At 41.9% G+C, this 20,195-nt stretch overlaps 1 protein-coding gene across 1 annotated transcript in view; it reads right to left on the bottom strand.

The window, feature by feature from the left end:
• LOC139413700 (receptor-type tyrosine-protein phosphatase gamma-like) overlaps nt 1–20,195 on the bottom strand; it is a 222,020-nt gene that overhangs the window by 67,394 nt on the left and 134,431 nt on the right. The window lies entirely within an intron of this gene.

Here is a 20,195-nt window from a genome sequence, read left to right as displayed (position 1 = left end):
ATGCCAATTTGAAAAATAAGCCACAGGAGTTTTTTGAGCGAGAATTAAGGCGACTTTCAAGTAGTAAGACATGTATAAAAGCAATAGATACCATGAATAAGAAGGGGCTAGAAGCGTATTATATGGTGAGCTACTGAGTGGCTAGGACAGGCAAGCCCCATACTATTGTGGAGGACATAATTCTGCCGCGGATATGGCTCAGACAATGCTGGGGGAAAAGGCCCAAAAAACTACACAGACAATGCTTTCATCAAACAACACTGTTTCACGACGAATCAGTGACATGGCAGGAGATGTTTTGAAACTATTACTTCTTTGCATACAAGCCAGTGAATTCTATGCGTTAAGCTGGATGAGTCAACAGACGTGGCAGGCCTGGCACAGCTCCTGGTATATGTCTGTTACGTTTATGGGGGGTCAACTGAGGAAGACATCCTCTTCAGCAAACCACTGGAAACCAGGGCAACAGGAGAGGATATTTTTTACAGTACTGGACAGCTTTGTGACATCAAATTGACTTTGGTGGTCAAGATGTGTTGGTATCTGTACTGATGGCACAAAAGGCATTACAGGGAGACATGGTGGAGTGGTAACGCGCGTGGAAGCAGTTGCTCCCGACGCCACTTGGGTACACTGCAGCATCCACCGAGAGACACTTGCTGCCAAGGGAATGCCTGACACTTGAACAATGTTTTGGACACTACAGTGAAAATGGTTAACTTTGTTAAAGCAAGGCCCCTGAACTTCCGTGTATTTTCTGCACTATGCAATGATATGGTCAGCGACCATGTAACGCTTTTACAACATACAGAAGTGTGCTGGTTATCAAGGGGCAAAGTATTGACACGTTTCTTTTATTTAAGAGAGGAGCTTAAAGTTTTCTTTACTGACCGTCATTTTCACTTGTCTGACCGCTTGAATGATGACGAGTTTCTCACACGACTGGCCTATCTGGGTGATGTTTTTTCTCGCCTGAATGATCGGAATCTAGGATTACAGGGACTCTCCGCAACAATATTCAATGTGCGGGACAAAATTGAGGCTATGATTAAGAAGTTGGAGCTCTTCTCTGTCTGCAATAACAAGGACAACACACAGGTCTTTCCATCATTGTATGATTTGTTGTGTGCAAATGAACTCAAGCTTGTGGACAATGTCAAATGTGATATAGCGAAGCACCTGAGTGAGTTGAGTGCACAATTACACAGGTACTTTCCTGAAACGGATGACACAAACAACTGGATTCGTTATCCCTTTCATGTCCTGCCTCCAGTCCACTTACCGATATCTGAACAAGAGAGCCTCATCCAAATTGCAACAAACGGTTCTGTGAAAATGTAATTTAATCAGAAGCCACTGCCAGATTTCTAGATTGGGATGCGCTCAGAGTATCCTGCCTTGGCAAATCACGCTGTTTAGACACTGATGCTCTTTGCAACCACGTGCCTATGTGAGAGTGGATTCTCAGTCCTTACTAGCATGAAAATGGAATACAGGCACAGACTATGTGTGGAAAATGATTTAAGACTGAGACTCTCTCCAATACAACCTAACATTGCAGAGTTATGTGCATCCTTTCAAGCACACTCATTAACCTGCTGTGAGTTATTCACAATTTTCGATTAACAAATAAGGTTTTATATGTAAGATGGTTAATTAAAGAGCAAAATTATTGATTCATATTATATTATTGCTATTTGTGCCCTGGTCCTATAAGAGCTGGGTTGTGACAAAAACTCACAATCCAGGTTAAAGCTACGATCTCTTATTGATGTCACTTGTTAAATCAACTTGTTAAATCAACTTTAATCAGTGTAGGGGAGGAGACAGGTTAAATATTTTGAAGCCTTGAGGCAATTGAGAAATAGATTGTGTGCCATTTAGAGGGTGAATGGGCAAGACCAAATATTCAAGTGCCTTTGTGTCAAGAACTGCAATGATGCACACGCTCAACAGTGTGTATCAAGAATGGTCCACCACCCAAAGGACATCCAGTCAACTTGACACAACAGTGGGAATCATTGGAGTCAACATGGACCAGCATCCCTGTGGAAGGCTTTTGACACCTTGTAGAGTCCATGCCCTGACAAATTGAGACTGTTCTGAGGGCAAAAGGGGGGTGCAACTCAATATTAAGAAGGTGTTCTCAATGACTTGTACTCTGCGTGTGCGCGCAGCGCACATGTGATGAATAATCGACATAGCAAACAAACAGCTTTGAGAATCCATCTGTTTAATTTTGTTTATATATATATATAGCCTAGATTAAAAATCGCATTATAACAATATTTTTTTTATTGACTGACCCAGAGGGTTTCCAAAACCTTCCATGCATGTCGACCCTGACACTTTTTGACAGGGGCATTCAAGTGAAGTTGAGCCCTGACACACACAGATAGGGGCATTCAAGTGAAGTTGAGCCCTGACACACACAGATAGGGGCATTCCCGTGAAGTTGAGCCCTGACACACACAGATAGGGGCATTCCCGTGAAGTTGAGCCCTGACACACACAGATAGGGGCATTCAAGTGAAGTTGAGCCCTGACACACACAGATAGGGGCATTCCCGTGAAGTTGAGCCCTGACACACACAGATAGGGGCATTCAAGTGAAGTTGAGCCCTGACACACACAGATAGGGGCATTCCCGTGAAGTTGAGCCCTGACACACACAGATAGGGGCATTCCCGTGAAGTTGAGCCCTGACACACACAGATAGGGGCATTCCCGTGAAGTTGAGCCCTGACACACAGATAGGGGCATTCCCGTGAAGTTTAGCCCTGACACACACAGATAGGGGCATTCCCGTGAAGTTGAGCCCTGACACACACAGATAGGGGCATTCCCGTGAAGTTGAGCCCTGACACACACAGATAGGGGCATTCCCGTGAAGTTGAGCCCTGACACACACAGATAGGGGCATTCCCGTGAAGTTGAGCCCTGACACACACAGATAGGGGCATTTCCGTGCAGTTGTTTTCTGTTTTTGGTTAATTGCACATTAATGTTTGAATAAACCATGCTGATAAAAAAATCGCTAATTGTGAACCAAAAACTAACGTGACCAGGTACATTTTTCTCACCGGCACCCTTGCGACCAATTAAAAATGTGTGTCAAACTGCCAAGTCAATCGGTCGCAAATGCGACTGTTTTTGTTGCAGTATCGAACCCTGTGAGCATGGATCCACAGCAGGATTATATTCTTCACTAAGACCTAACTCCATGCCTTAATGCTATCAATGCACAGCTCCCAAATTCATTTACTCTGAGAATGATACACTCTGAAAATGTAGGCCTATGCATGTGTCTGCTTGATTTGTGTGAGTGTGAATGCTTGAAATACAACCACAAAGCTGGGAGAGAACAGCACCATCAAAGAAGTGCTAGCAATCAACAGTCTCTTCACTCAAACTGAATATAAAAGCTACCCCCTCATCAAACGGATGTGGCTGCCACGTCCCCATCTCACCCTGTGTGTTTGTGTTTGCATCACAATTTGTCTGTTGCTCTACTGTTGCTTCCTTCTCTCTCTCCCTCTCTCTGTCTCTCTTTAATCAGATGAGTAGGCACTGAGCCATGTTGCTGTTCTCCATCCAGGAATAATTGGATGAATCAGCCATCAGACAGCCTTGAACTGTTCAGGGACAGTAGATAATGCTCAGGAGATGTCCTGTCTGGTGCATTAATACACACACAAGGCGTTGTGTATTATACAGAAGCTATGGCACATCATCAGAAGACGTTTGTTTGTCACAGACGTAAATGGCATTTTGTTGTGTTACAAAGTGGGATTAGAATGGATGTAATTATCATTTCTGGTCAACGATCTACACAAAATACTTTGTAATGTCTAAGTGGAAGACAAATTCTAATATTTATAAAACATTTGAAAAATACAACAATAATATACACTACCGTTCAAAAGTTTGGGGTCACAGAATCCGTTTTTCTTTTAAAGAAAATCACATTTTCTGTCCATTAGAATAACATCAAATTGATCAGAAATACAGTGTAGACATTGTTAACCAGTTGAGTCTATGGGGGCGCTATTTCATTATTGGATAAAAAAACGTGCCCGTTTTAAGCGCAATATTTTGTCACGAAAAGATGCTCGACTATGCATATAATTGACAGCTTTGGAAAGAAAACAGTCTAACTGCAAAGATATTATCTGTGAGTGCCACAGAACTCATGCTACAGGCGAAACCAAGATGAAACTTCAAACAGGAAATGAGCAGAATTTCTGAAGCTCTGTTTTACAATGTCTCCTTATATGGCTGTGAATGCACCAGGAACGAGCCTGCGCTTTCTGTCGTTTCTTCAAGATGTCTGCAGCATTGTGACGTATTTGTAGGCATATCATTGGAAGATTGGCCATAAGAGACTACATTTTCCAGGGGTCCGCCCGGGTTCCTTTGTCTAAATTGGTGCGTAATCTTCAGTTGCGGGCATTTTCTCCTGGGATTCAGGACAGAAAGCACACTTCCACGAACGATATATCATCGAAGAGATATGTGAAAAACACCTTGAGGATTGGTTCTAAACAACGTTTGCCATGTTTCAGTCGATATTATGGAGTTAATTTGGAAAAAAGTTCGGCGTTTTGATGACTGGATTTTCGTATTTTTTTGGTAGCCAAACGCGATGCACCAAACGGAGCGATTTCTCCTAAACAAATAATCTTTCAGGAAAAACTGAACATTTGCTATCTAACAGAGTCTCCTCATTGAAAACATCTGAAGTTCTTCAAAGGTAAATTATTTTATTTGAATGCTTTTCTGTTTTTTGTGAAAATGTTGCCTGCTGAATGCTAACGCTAAATGCTACGCTAGCTAGCTACTGTTACACAAATGATTGTTTTCCTATGGTTGAGAATCATATTTTGAAAATCTGAGATGACAGTGTTGTTAACAAAAGGCTAAGCTTGAGAGCTAGCATATTTATTTCATTTCATTTGCGATTTTCATGAATAGTTAACGTTGCGTTATGGTAATGAGCTTGAGGCTGTATTCACAATCCCGGATCCGGGATGGCTAAGTGCTAGAGGTTAATGTTGTAAATAACTATTGTCGTGGAAACAGCAGATTTTTTATGGAATATCTATCTACATAGGTGTACAGAGGCCCATTATCAGCAAACATCACACCTGTGTTCCAATGGCACGTTGTGTTAGCTAATCCAAGTTTATAATTTTAAAAGGCCAATTGATCATTAGAAAACCCTTTTGCAATTATGTTAGCACAGCTGAAAACTGTTGTTGAATAAAGAAGCAATCAGGAGCATCAGCATTTGTGGGTTCCATTACAGACTCAAAATGGCCTGAAACAAATAACTTTCTTCTGAAATTCATCAGTCTATTCTTGTTCTGAGAAATGAAGGCTATTCCATGTGAGAAATTGCCAAGAAACTGAAGATCTCGTACAACTCTGTGTACTACTCCCTTCACAGAACATTGCAAACTGGCTCTAACCAAAATAGAAAGAGGAGTGGGAGGCCCCGGTGCACAACTGAGCAAGAGGACAAGTACATTAGAATGTCTAGTTTGAGAAACAGATGCCTCACAAGTCCTCAATTGGCAGCTTCATGAAATAGTACCCGCAAAACACCAGTCTCAACGTCAACAGTGAAGAGGCGACTCCGGGATGCTGGCCTTCTAGGCAGAGTTGCAAAGAAAAAAACATATCTCAGACTGGCCCATAAAAATAAAAGATTAAGAATGTCAAAAAAACAGATACTGGACAGAAGAACTCTGCCTAGAAGGCCAGCATCCCAGAGTCGCCTCTTCACTGTTGACGTTGAGACGGGTGTTTTGAAGGTACTATTTCAGCTTTTCATTTTATATTAATTTTGAAACATATTTCGAAACATGTCTATAAACAACATTTCATTTTGACATTATGGGGCATTGTGTGTAGATCATTGACACAATATCTCAATTGAATCCATTTTAAATTCAGGGTGTAAAACTAAATGTGAAAAAGGTAAAGGGGTGTAAATACTTTCTGAAGACACTGTATATTATATCATACTGTATGCTGCTTGTCTTCACACTATACGTTGCTTAACAGCTAACACACACTATACAAGCTAAAATCAACCATCAATATCCTAGTGAAGCACCTTCCAGACAACGTGCAACAGAACACTCCAACAATACCCTTGACAATCAAGGTTGCTGCTGATGACAGATTGCATTGAGGAGAAAATAAATAAATAGTAAATCAATATTTTAATGCATAGAGTAAAACAGGCACAAAGGCAAGTAGTCCAATCCAGCTAATTATACTTAATCACTTTCCTCAAGTTCCTTTAACTGCAGTCCTTAATGGCACCCATTTGTTGTCTGTCTGAGAGCTAGCAGGGCAATGGCTATCTATCGCACGCACACACACAGTCTTGTATAACTAACCTTGTGGAGACACACAATTCAGTCCCGTTCAAAATCCTATTTCCCTTTACCCCTAACTCTGACCCGTACCCTTACCATAACCTGAAAACCAAATCCTAAAATTAACCCTAGCTCCTAAACCTGACACTAAACCTAATTCTAACCCTAATACTAATTGTAACCTTAACACTAAACCCCCTGAAGTAGCATTTGACCTTGTGGGGACTAACAAAATGTCCCAAATTGCTCACATTTTTGTTTACTATTCTTGTGGGGACTCCTGGTCCCCACAAGTATAGTTAAACACATCCACACGTACACACATACACACACAGCTAGCACTAGCCATCCATCAACATATAAACATTATTAGCTACATTAGTCAATTAGCTAAGCTCTGCTTTAGCCCCGCCAGGCTTCATTCCCTCACCAAGTCTGGCACACATAAGACCAACTCCTGTCAAGGGCCCACTTAGAGAAAACTTGATACTCAATTATCAAATACTTTTATAGCGATAAAAAGGGCACAACCGATGTAGCTATAAAGAACACAGAGAACATAAAAGTCACACTGAATCAGTTGAAGTTCTAGTCAGGGATGAAAGCAGAGTGTCAATGTTTCAGCTAAATGTCAGAGTCATACTTTCATAGTGATAAAATGGGGCAATTACCACAACAAATTATACAAAAATTAACATAAAGCACATAAAACCACACTGATTCAGGAGAAGTTGACATCAGGACTTCAAAAATTTTCAACTTCATATTCATCGTCTCCAGCACTAGCCCAACATAATTTCTATGTTTTGTATTAAAAAAGATTGTGAAAGACAAGTGTTTCCAATGACATCATCAACCAATTAGTAGACAATTAGTAGGTAATGCCTACTCATAATTGGTCAAAATCACACACCGCACACCGATGATGTCATGAGAAACACATTTTCACTACAAAACATAGAAACGCACCATTTTCACATAAACTTCCCCTTTTCAGGACCCTGTCTTCAAAGATCATTCGTAAAAATCCAAATAACTTCACAGATCTTCATTGTAAAAGGTTAAACACTGTTTCCCATGCTTGTTCAATGAATCATAAACAATTAATGAACATGTACATGTGGAACGGTTGTTAACTTCTTATGGGCAGGTGGGACTGTAGCGTCCCACCTGGCCAACATCCGGTGAAATTGCAGAGCGCGGAATTCAAACGACAGAATTATAAATATTTAACTTTCATTACATCACAGTGTAATACATCAAAATAAAGCTTAACTTCTTGTTAATCCAGCCGCTGTGTCAGATTCCAAAAAGGCTTTACGGCGAAAGCACACCATGCGATTATTTGAGGACAGCACCCCGCTACAAAACCATGAAAAACATATTTCAACCAGGCAGGTGCGCCACGAAAGTCAGAAATAGAGATATAATAAATGCCTTACCTCTGATGATCTTCTTCTGTTGGCACTCCAAAAGGTCCCAGTTATATCACAAATGGTCCTTTTGTTCGATAATGTCCTTTTCATAAAAACTCAGTTTAGCTGGCACGCTTCAGTCAATAATCCACTAAGTTTCCCTCCATCAAAATGCATACAAAACGTTACTAATAACCTCTTCCAAACAAGTCAAACAACGTTTAAAATTAAACCTCTGGTACCCTAATACGTAAATAAACAATACATTTTAAGACGGAGAATCGTTATTGTCTTTACCGGAGAAAAACACCAAAGAACGTGCTCTCTTCCACGTGCTTGGAAACACTACAGTCAAAATGGGAGCCACCTAGAAAAACTACAATTTAGTGGATGCCCTAGGAACTGCAATCTGGGAGGATTTCACCTTGTAATAAAAGTGACAGCCATTGAAAACAGTGGTAGGCTGAATTTTCTTGGGGGGGGGGGGGGGGGGTGGTATGTCCTCGGGGTTTCACCTGCCATATCAGTTCTGTTATACTCACAGACATAATTTGAACAGTTTTAGACACTTGAGAGTGTTTTCTATACTATTTATATGCATATCCTAGCCTCTGGGCCTGAGTAACAGGCAGTTTACTTTGGGCACGTTTTTCATTCGGTCGTGAAAACGCTGCCTATGGGCACAAACCCACCGTCGCTGGACCAGACAGGACTGGCAAAAAGTGCTCTTCACTGACACAGTTTTGTCTGGTCGGATTTGTGATGGTCGTTTATCATCGAAGGAATGAGCATTACACAGAGGCCTGTACTCTGGAGCGGGATCGATTTGGAGGTGGAGGGTCCGTCATGGTCTGGAGCGGTGTGTCACAGCATCATTGGACTGAGCTTGTTGTCATTGCAGGCAATTTCAACCCTGTGCTTTACAGAGAAGACATCTTCCTCCCTCATGTGGTGCCCTTCCTGCAGGCTCATCCTGACATGACCCTCCAGCATGACAATGCCACCAGCCATACTGCTCGTTCTGTGCGTGATTCCCTGCAAGACAGGAATGTTAGTGTTTTGCCATGGCCAGCGAAGAGCCCAGATCTCGAACCGGGGACCTTTTGGATCGGAGGGTGACAACTAGGGCCATTCCCCCCAGAAGGTGCAGGTGCCTTGGTGGAAGATTGGAGTAACATCTCACAGCAATAACGGGCAAATCTGGTGCAGTCCATGAGGAGGAGATGCACTGCAGTACCCAATGCAGCTGGTGGCCACACCAGATACTGACTGTTTCTTTTGATTTGACCCCCCCTTTGTTCAGGGACACATTATTCCATTTCTGTTAGTCACATGTCTGTGGAACTTGTTTGGTTTATGTCTCAGTTGTTGAATCTTTTGTTCATACAAATATTTACACATGCGCCCTTTACTGAGGAGTGGCTTCCACCTGGCCACTCTACCATAAAGGCCTGATTGGTGGAGTGCTGTAGAGATGGTTGTCCTGGAAGGTTCTCCCATCTCCACAGAGGAACCGTGGATCTCTATCAGAGTGACCATCGGGTTTTTGGTCGCCTCTCTGACCAAGGCCCTTCTACCCCAATTGCTCAGTTTGGCTCGGCAGCCCGCTCTAGGAAGAGTCTTGGTGGTTACAAACTTTTTCCGTCTAAGAATGATGGAGGCCACTGTGTTCTTGGGGACCTTCCATGTAGCCTAAATGTTTTGGTACCCTCCCCAGTGCCTCGACAAAATCCTGTCTCAGAGCTCTATAGACAATTCCTTCGACCTCATGGCTTGGTTTTTGCTCTGAAATGTGGGAATTATATAGACTGGTGTGTGCCTTTCCAAATCAAGTGCAAGGAATTTAATTTACCACAGATGGACTCAAATCAAACTTTGTCACATGTGCCGAATACAACAAGCGTAGACCGTGAAATGCTTACTTACAAGCCCTTAACCAACAGTGCAGTTCAAGAAGAGTTACTTTCAAATAAATGAAAGTAAAAAATAACACAACAAATAAACAATAGCGAGGCTATATACAGGGGGTACCGATAACGATACCGAGTAAGCGGAGTTCTCCGATCAAGTTCTAGAAACATCTGAAGGATGATCAATGAAAACAGGATGAACCTGAGCTCAATTTCGAGCCTCCATAGCAAAGGGTTTGAATACTTATGTAAATAAGGTATTCTATTTTTTCTTCAAATCTGTTTTCGCTTTGTCATTTGGGGGTATTTTGTGTAGATTGATGAAGTAAAACATTAATTTCATCCATTTTAGAATAATGCTGTAACGTAATAAAATGTTGAAAAAGGGAAGGGGTATGAATACTTTCCGAATGCACTGTATAACACAACAAATATAGCAATAAAGGGCATAAAAGGACACTGACTCAGGGACAAGTTGAAGTCAGGTGAAGTTATTGGTGGGATAACGTTGAGAGTAAGCAGTGCAACAATATTCATCACTCCTCTTGTGTCTGTGTGACATTCTATGTTGTGCCCCCATGTTGTCCATGAATTAATACTCTGTTGTGATCCCATGCTACTGTCATGATGTGGCACTTTTGGGGTGTATATGGTGCCCCCCCCCCCTCTCTCACTCTCTCTCCCACATCAGGTTTTACAACGGTCATAAAATCCTGCTAGAAACTCCCTCTCTTCGCTGCCATGAAGTATGGAGGGAGAGAGCCTATGGAGAACAAAGGCATTATTCTTCCCAAACCTACTAATCCCCAAAATTGGAGAATTAAACAATATTTATATTTTTGAGAATGTGGGAATGGTCCATGGACACTTAAGGGACAGTCATGTTGAGTTTGTTTCATTTGGAGATCTCATGAAGGACTGGAAACACATATAACTATATCTCTTAATGTTCCCAGCTTACATCTGTATAAGGTTGTATAAGATGAATGAATAAGTATAAGAATACTTTTGAAAAGATAACCATGTGATTTAGTCTTCCAAATGAGAATGGATTGTTTTATGGTAACTTATGTACAGTCAGTAGCCACGCCCCGTTGGGCACAAACATGATGAGACGGCCCTTTTCTACCCAAGTATAAAATCCTGTGACCCAATTCACACCAGATCATGCAAACCATGGTGTAAGCTAAGGTTGCAAATTGTTGAATTTCTAAGACCAGAAAATACATGTTGAAATGGCTGGCACTACAACTCTACCAAAGGACAAGACCATACAGCGTGGAGCATTGGCTACACGGCTGGAATGGTTCAACTCTGAGACTATCAATTCACTACAGAAGTAAGAAATCCTAGGTCGTTGAACTACCAGTCCGCAGCCGGAAATGTACGAAGCCTAGGACAAGAATACCGACATCCGCCGAAACATCTGACGTATCCATTATGAACACAACCAGAGACTTTCTGTCGATTGACTCTCCAGCAGACGGACCGGCGACCACAGAGAGAAACAACAAGACATACACTCGTAAATATGTACATTTTCGAATGAGCGGTCTTAATATAAGGTATTAGCAATTTCGATGAGTGTAGTTATCAGCTATGAGTTTCCCGCTCTTGAGCGGTCCCCAACCCCTTTCCTTTGTCTACCAAGCCATCCTATTGGTTTCGTCCACTAGGGACTTGTTCTTTATATCATGTAATACTCAATGTATGAACTATTGTGTGTGTGTTTCTGTGATTATTGTATTTCTGTGATTAATTAGCTAGTTAGTAAATAAATAATTAAGCCAATTTGTATATCGCTGATTCATCATTTAGGCTAGGGTTCGTGCAGATATCCAAGGGGTTGCGATGTTCAGTAATGAGAACTGATGAGGTAATAATGGTACATTAATAGAAGACTAACTGATAAGATATGAAAATATCTGAAGAGTCAATTTGGGAAATAGAGACTCTATAAACATTTTCCCGTGGTGCCTCAACTTCCTAGTTAAAATAACAGTCTTCACATTTAATGATAGTCCAGACATGACACTACCCATGTATTATAACTGTCTGTGGGGCCAAGGAGAGAACCAACAGCCATAAAACAACATTCTGCTTTTATCATTTATAAGTATAAGACTCTTTGGTTGTAAATCAAGTTGGTTGTGAGGCAGAAATATGTGCAATGTTAATGAGACCTTGTTGTTCACTTTGAGCACAAAGTAAAGCACAGGCTCTCACCAAGACCAACAAACAGACAAAAATCACATCGCAAGAACAATTATAGTAGCTGCGAGCATATGAAAGCATGCACACACACATCCACCCTTCTGCTGTGCCTTGCATATCACATTTCATATCATATTTCATATCATATTTCATATTCGTATAATGAATGTAACAGGAGGTGACACATTAATACATTATTATAACAGATATCCCCGTGGCCTCCTGTGGGGGAAATAGCGCCTTCATCAATCACTGCACTGACTGGGATCTAACAGGTGGTCCATTATCGATCCCACCACTTCACTGCTTTGAAAAAGAGCATGACAACATCAGCCAGGGGCCACAGGCAGTGCAAGCCCACTGGTCTTTATGTAACGGCCATGCTCACAATATGGCAATGTGGTTCAGTGATCACCAGTGCCAGGCTCACAACTTGGCAGTGTGTTTCAGTGCAGCTCAGTGATCACCATAGGGGCGGACCATGTTCATGTTTGTCAGGATATGTAAACAAGACAGGAGTGATCTGAAGGTCTTAGAGGATTACTGTGCTGCTTGTCTTGTCTGCCAGGCAATACCAAATGACTAACTAAATTGGATGATATGCTTGCAGCTACTATACAAACTCTTAAATCAATTGGTATAATGTTGTTCTAAAAGTTGGGTTTGAGGTTCTCCAAATAAGCTCTAACTTTGGAAAAAAATCCCACAACGCCCCATGGTCAGCTTCACACGATGAATGAAAAACTTGAGAATGAGAATCAGGCGGGCGCATTGGGCGTTCACGCATCAATCTACGGGCCAGATTTTATCCCTGAGAACTTCCACAGCTATCAACAATGGAAGGAGGGCTTCAGTGAAAATTTGCTTCTCAAAGTGGATGCCCTCTCTACCATCAATAAGGCTTCCAAAGCATCTCAAACAGCCAGCAGAACCAGCAGAGATCGTGAGAATGGAAGTGAATTGGGTAAGTGAAAGAGCTAGCTTGCTACCTACATGCTAACATTTGCTAGCTATAGCGCATTTAGCTCATGTCTTCCATCTAAATAACACTGATACAACTAATCAAATGTAAACATGTCTGCCAGCTGTTACATTTTTTAATTTTTAGTCATTTAGCAGATGCTCTTATCCAGAGCGACTTACAGAGTGAGTGTACATTCTACGTACTTCTTCGTACTGGTCCCTGTGGGAATCAAACCCACAACCCTAGCATTGCAAGCATCATGTTTTAACAACTGAGCCACATGAGACCTTATGGCAGCTAACTGCTGAGGCTGTCATACTGTAGATAGGCTTGTACTATGGGAAGAGTAGTTTCGGCCACGATGGAGGTCACTGTTACTGTATAGAGCAAGTTTTAAAGGTTTTTGTGGGGCTGTACGTTGGGGTAAACCGGCCATTCTGAGGCTCTGGGAGAGTTTTATATATAGTCTGCCGAGTGCGGACTAAACTGAAATGTGATGCTTCGGTTAGGGATTCGACCGTGGATCTGGTGGCATTTCGGAGAAGCCCCAGAGCCATGCTTTCTTTGGAGGGGGGAATTGTGGATTTGGCTCAATGGAAAAGTTTATTTTGTGATCTTAGGACGATCGTTGTTGCAGTTGTCTCTTGTTGAAGAATCAGCTGCAAACTTTAGCTTGCTATAGCTAGCTATCTTCTTCCTCCGTTTCTGAAGTTATTTGTTTACATTTTTTTCTAGCTGGCAAAATAAGCTAGTTTTTACCATGATACTCTTATACTGCCCGTGTCTAAGTGATGGAAGTGGGGGGAACAGGCCGTGGATCAGGTGGCTGAGGTCCTTGAGGACTTCTTCTTCTTGGCCTTCCTGCGACACCTGGTGTTTTAGGTGTGCTGGAGGGCAGGCAGTGAGCACCCAATGATGCATTCGGCTGAGCATACCAAACTCTGTAGAGCCTTGCGGTCAGCGGTGGTGGAGTTCCCATACCAGGCCGTGATGCAGCCCGACAGTATGGTATCGATGGTGCTCCTGTAGAACACTGTATGGGCCCTCAGGGAAAAGGCCGAGTTTCTTCAGCCTCCTGAGGTTGAAGAGTCACTGCCGTGCCTTCTTCACCTCAGTGTTACCTACCTTCACCACCTGGGGGCGGCCCGTCAGTAAGTCCAGAACCCAGTTGCAAAGGGAGTTCAGTTCCAGGTTTGCTAAGCTTTGTGAAGATCTTAGAGGACACTATAGTATTGAAGGCCAAGTTGTAGTCAAACAGCATCCTCACATACTGTATGCATTCCTGTAGGCCTGTATGCATTCCTGGTGAGGGCAGTGTGCAGTGTAATGGCGATTGCATCGCCCGTGGATCTGTCAGGGCGGTAGGCGAATTGGAGAGGGTTGAGTGTGTCGGGGATGGATGAGGTGATGTGGTCTTTGATTAGCCTCTTGAAGCACTTCATGATGATGGAAGTGAATGCTACAGGTCAGTAGTCATTCAGTTCAGATAATTCCCCTTTCTTGGGCACAGGATGAAGGTGGGGATAACAGCCGGAGCTAGAGAGAGAAAATGTCAGAGACCACAACAGCTAGCTGGTCTGCACGAGGGCTCTGAAGGCGTGACTAGAGATACCATCTGGGCCGGCAGCCTTGCAAGGGTTAACAGGCTTGTATGTTAACAGGCTTGTACTTACTGCGTATTACAGACTGAATTCAATCTATCAATTCTCGAACATGAAAAATGTATGATGAAAATGACAATTTTCCATTGAATGACAAATATGCCATTTGACTGACTGTCAAACAGTGAATGGCTCAAAGCTTTTAGATACCGTTTATTTGTGGGAAAGACTGAACATTCATCAGATGACAATCTTGAGTGCTTGATAGAGAGTGTAAGGAGTCTTGGGATTTTGTAACAGTCCTTAGAAAAAGTAATGCTTTCCTACTCAATTCACTTCAGTGAATTGTGTGGGTGTTTGTCTGTCTGTCTGTCTGTGTGTGTGTGTGTGTCTGTGTGTGTGTGTGTGTCTGTCTGTCTGTGTGTGTGTCTGTGTGCTTTATCCAGAGTGTGAGGCTTCCGCAGGCAGTTTTCTCCTCTTTATTCCACTGCTATTGCACTTCCTCTCTTCCTTTCTGTGTGCCAGAGGTCAGGGGTAATTTCCCCATGGTGTCACTTACTGCATCTCAATCCCTGCTGCCAGAACCCCAGCCAGCCCTATCTGGGCCGAGTGTTCCATGCTAAACAGGACCTCAATCCCTGCTGCCAGAACCCCATACAGCCAGTCCTGGTTTAGGGTTAGATTTAGCTGCCAGAACCCCAGCCAGCCCTATCTGGGCTGAGTGTTCCATGCTAAACAGGACAACTTCTAGAGGAAGACCGGTCACACACACACACACACACACACACACAGACACAGACGCGCACGCACGCACACTTCCATTTCCCATCCGTTTATCATTGCAATGAGACACTGAATGAGCTCAGTCTGTAAATACTCTCACTTCACAAAGTTATCCCCCTGATCTGCTACAGCATAAAGTCAAGACTTTGAGGTGAGTGAGTTTGAAGTTAAATCCTCATACACAACTATGTCCCCTAGGTGTTTGCATTGTGAAGCTACAAGATACAAAGCCAGAAGCTATGTAGCACATACACACTCATCCCCACCCACCGACACACACCCACACACGAGGGCTCTTCAGAGCATCTACAGTCAAACATATGGTTTGTTTAGACTTTATTTTATCTGGGTTCTTTGTTTCTTTGTTCCGTGTCCAATGGGGCACAACAGTGGAATGAATCACCCACCCATTCCCTCCCTAAGCCATTCTTTGTATTAGTGACATTGTGTTGGGGAGTCTACAGCTCAGAGGGAGGCCGGTGAGTGAGCGCACTTGATAAAATGGAGGACAAGTAAGCAGCAAGAAGTGCACAGGAAAAATTGCAGCCCCTTTTCTGAGAAAGGAAACAATAATCATACGTTGAAGATAACTATCTGAAGTTCTGTTCTCAAGTGAATCTAAGAAAGACTACTAGGCGATATATATGGCTGATATGGTATGATGAAAATGACCATTTTCCATTGAATGACAAATAAATGTCTCAAGGCTTTTAGATACAGTTTATTTGTGGGAAGACTGAACATTCATATGATATGAAAATAGAAGGCTAGTGATCTTGGGCAAATCATATAGTGGACTTATGAATGGACAATCAAAGTTTGTTAGGGGTAAGCCAAACTATATACACAAATTGGGACACGGCCATAGAGAAGAGTGACTGGTAACAATCCTAAAGGATGTCAGGTTTTATGAAGGTCTCTTTACCTTTTAACTCTTATTCCTCAAAATGTTTACACACGGACACACAAACGCACGCACACGTCATGTCTATTTCAAATGGAAAATACTACACACTACAGACAGGTTTCCATTGATCGCGTCATTGGGACGTGTCATGGAACCGGCAGGTACAGGAAACTGTTCTAAAGACTGGAAGTTGACAATGGCTTAATAGGTATAAATACATTGAATTTCTATGGTTGCTGTCCTCAAAGATGGAATTGAATCAAATCTAATGATTTACCGCCTATAGGGCGGGATGTTGCCATTTTATTCTAAATGCCTTCTACTTGCAAAAAACACTTTTTTTATATAGAAATTATGTTTATTTGCAGGGAAATGATTGTCTTGAATCGTGTACAAATCCTTGCGACATAGGGCCGTGCATTATCATGCTGAAACATGAGCTGATGGCGGCAGATGAATAGCACGACAGTGGGCCTAAGGATCTCGTCACGGTATTCATCTGTGCATTCAAATTTCCATCAATAAAATGTGATTGTGTTAGTTGTCTGTAGCTTATGTATGCCCATACCCAAACACCACTGACACCATGGGGCACTGATCACAACATTGACATCAGCAAACCGCTCTCCCACACAACGCCATACACGTGGTCTGCGGTTGTGAGGCCAGTTGGTACTGCCAAATTCTCTAGAACAACATTGTAAGTGACTTATGGTAGTGAAATGAACATGAAATTCTCTGGCAACAGCTCTGGTGGACATTCCTGCAGTCAGCATACCAATTGCATGCCCCTCAAAACTTGAGGCATCTGTGGCATTGTGTTGTGTGACAAAACTGCACATTTTAGAGTGGCCTTTTATTGTCCCCAGCACGTGCACCTGTGTAATGATCATGCTGTTTAATCAGCTTCTTGATATGCCATACCTGTCAGATGGATGGATAATCTTGGTAAAGGAGAAATGCTCACTAACAGGTATGTAAACTAATTTGTCCATAAAATTTGAGAGAAATACGTTTTTTGTGCATATAGAACATTTCTGGGATCTTTTATTTCAGCTCATAAAACATGGGACCAACACTTTACATGTTGCGTTTATATTTTTGTTCAGTGTAGTAGCACCATTGGCAACAATTACAGATTATTTCTGGGTAAGTCGCTAAGAGCTTTCCACAACAGGATTGTGCAACATTTTCCCATTATTATTTTAAAAATTCTTCAAGCTCTGTCAAATTGGTTGTTGATCATTGCTAGACAACCATTTTCAGGTCTTGCCATATATTTTCAAGTAGATTTAAGTCAAAACTTTAACTCGGCCACTCAGGAACATTCACTGTTTTCTTGGTAAGCAACTCTAGTGTAGATTTGGCCTTGTGTTTTAGGTTATTGTCCTGTTGAAAGGTGAATTCTTCTACCAAAGTCTGATGGATAGCAGACTGAACTAGATTTTTATCTAGGATTTTGCCTGTGCTTAGCTCCAATCTGTTTATTCTTATCCTGAAAAACTCCCCAGTCCTTAATGATGAAAAGCATACCCATCAATTAGGTTAGTATTGTGGAGTATCTACAATGTTGTTGATCCATCTTCAGTTCTCATATAACAGCCATTAAACTCTGTAACTGTTTTAAAGTCACCATTAGCCTCATGGTGAAATCCCTCAGTGGTTTCCTTACTCTCCGGCAACTGAGTTAGGAAGGACGCCTGTATCTCTGTAGTGACTGGGTGTATTGATAGACCATACAAAGTGAAATTAATAACATCACCATACTCAAAGGGATATTCAATGTCTGCTTTTGTTATTTTTAACCATCTACCAATAGGTGCGGTTCTTTGCGAGGCATTGGAAAACCTTCCTGGTCTTTGTGATTGAATCTGTGTTTGAAATGCACTGCTTGACTGAGGGACCTTACATTTATCTGTATGTGAGGGGCACAGAAATGAGGCAATCATTCAAAAATCATATAAAACACTAGTATTACACAGAGTGAGGCCTTGCAACGTATTATGTGACTTATTAAGCAAATGTTTACTCCTGAATGCATTTAGGCTTGCCATAACAAAGGGGTATGTATACTACTTATTGACTCAAGACATTTAAGCTTTTCATTTTCATTAATTTGTAAACATTTCAAAAAACATAATTCCACTTTGATATTATGGGGTATTTGGTGTAGGCCAGTGACCAAAAAGGAGTGTAAATACTTTTAGATGGCACTGTATGTGACCAGATTAAAAAAATAAAAAATAAACTTTTTATAAAAATACAGCCTCAGAGCTTCAAATTTGTATACCACTGTAGTTGGAGGAAACATGGGAAAGTTATGCTGCAGTTGATAAATGTGTTATCCCACTTAGGAGACAAGTAGAAGAAAATGGCCTTTTCCTTTGTTTACACCCATTCAGCATCTCTCACATCCTCTTAAGCCTTCGCCTCACCCAGTAGAAATACAGTAAAGTACACACACTAAAGGGTAACAAAAATAGGTTTTGAGCAATATGTTTTGAGCAAAAGTGTGTTTTTAGACACAACTGCGCAAAATAGTGTTTTTTGACACAACTGCAAACTGCAAGGAGTAGAGTTTGACGGGAAGTCGTGATGTCATTGGCCTTCCCCCTTGCTTGAAAACGACCATACTGTGAAATAGGAACTAGCGTCAAACGTCTAGGATCCTGTAACCAGTCAAATATTTTAACAGAAATGAATAGCAATAAATCCCTTTACCTTCTCTTCTCCTGCTGCCTTTCCTTCCTCCCCCTTAACTACCCACTAACCAGACCAACCTTTCATCAAAGTTAATTACACATCCGTAATTACCACCACCGACAGGTAACGGCAGCACTATCAAATGCAGCCACATGTACAACAGCTAATACATTTAGAGTTTAGTCATTTAGAACACACTCTTATCCAGAGCGACTTCAAAATCTAAATGATTTGAATAAAGAAGCGATTGAAGAAATAAAAAAAGGCAACACTTATGATAATAGAAAGACAAAAATCTATGAAAACTATGTGTTATTGAGAAAATAAACTTGGGTGAGACCTGAGTGTGCATTTTCATACTGGCCCCATGTGGGAATCAAACCCACAGCCCTGGTGTTGCAAGTGCCATGCTCTATCAACTGAGCCATACTGAGCACTGCTTTCAATTAGAATGGCTGCATATCATCCATCCAGTGCCCTTTAACGCTTCATTGGTCACAGAAAGATGTGAGGAGACAAAATGGTGATCGTAATTATACAAGCATTCAGAATCAGAAACCTGTAGGGAAGAAAAGCTCTCTAAGAAAAGAGCTAGAGCTACAAAGACAGACAAGGAAGGAAGGTTTTATGTGAGAAGCTTAATGAATATGGGCCCTGACTGCCAGAGGGAAGGCTTTATAAGAACAGTGCTAGGCTAGAAAGAAAGAATTCCCAGGTCTATGAGACATGGGAGAGAAAAGCAGCACATGGAGAGCTCTCCCCTTCTATTTCACTTGTATGCAAAGGATTCAAAAACAGGTAGCTGATTCAACAGACATAATGGTAGCGCAAAGTTAAGTGCTTTAGGTGCTAGAAAGTTCACTGTGTTGACATGCTGAAAGTGTCTCTCCACTTCTGACTCCTGACTCAGTCTGAATGATTAAACTGCCATCAGGGTGAGAATGTATCTGCATCGCAAAGGACAGCCACAATAGGCAATCAATGTGTGTCTCTCTCTTGCTTTCTCCGTATTGGTCACAGTCTTTCTGTCACTCTCTTTTTGCACATCTCTCAAATAAGACAATTACGTTCATCCACTCAGCATGAGGCCGACATGGTTATACTCACCCCGTTGAGTTGCAGTAACCTCCTGTACTCTAGGTTCACAGCCTGCACTGACACATCCTTCTGGGATCAGTGTATCAGTCTCAACCATAAACACCCTCAGTCTCACCCCCTATCCTCTGTGGCCATATGATTTAACCCCTACAGCCCCCTATCCTCTGTGGCCATATGATCTAACCCCTACAGCCCCCTATCCTCTGTGTCG

Source organism: Oncorhynchus clarkii, chromosome 7 (genome assembly GCF_045791955.1).
Source record: "Oncorhynchus clarkii lewisi isolate Uvic-CL-2024 chromosome 7, UVic_Ocla_1.0, whole genome shotgun sequence".
Taxonomy (NCBI): Eukaryota; Metazoa; Chordata; class Actinopteri; order Salmoniformes; family Salmonidae; genus Oncorhynchus; species Oncorhynchus clarkii.
Note: the sequence above shows the minus strand (reverse complement) of the source record. Positions and strands in the feature narration are given on the sequence as shown.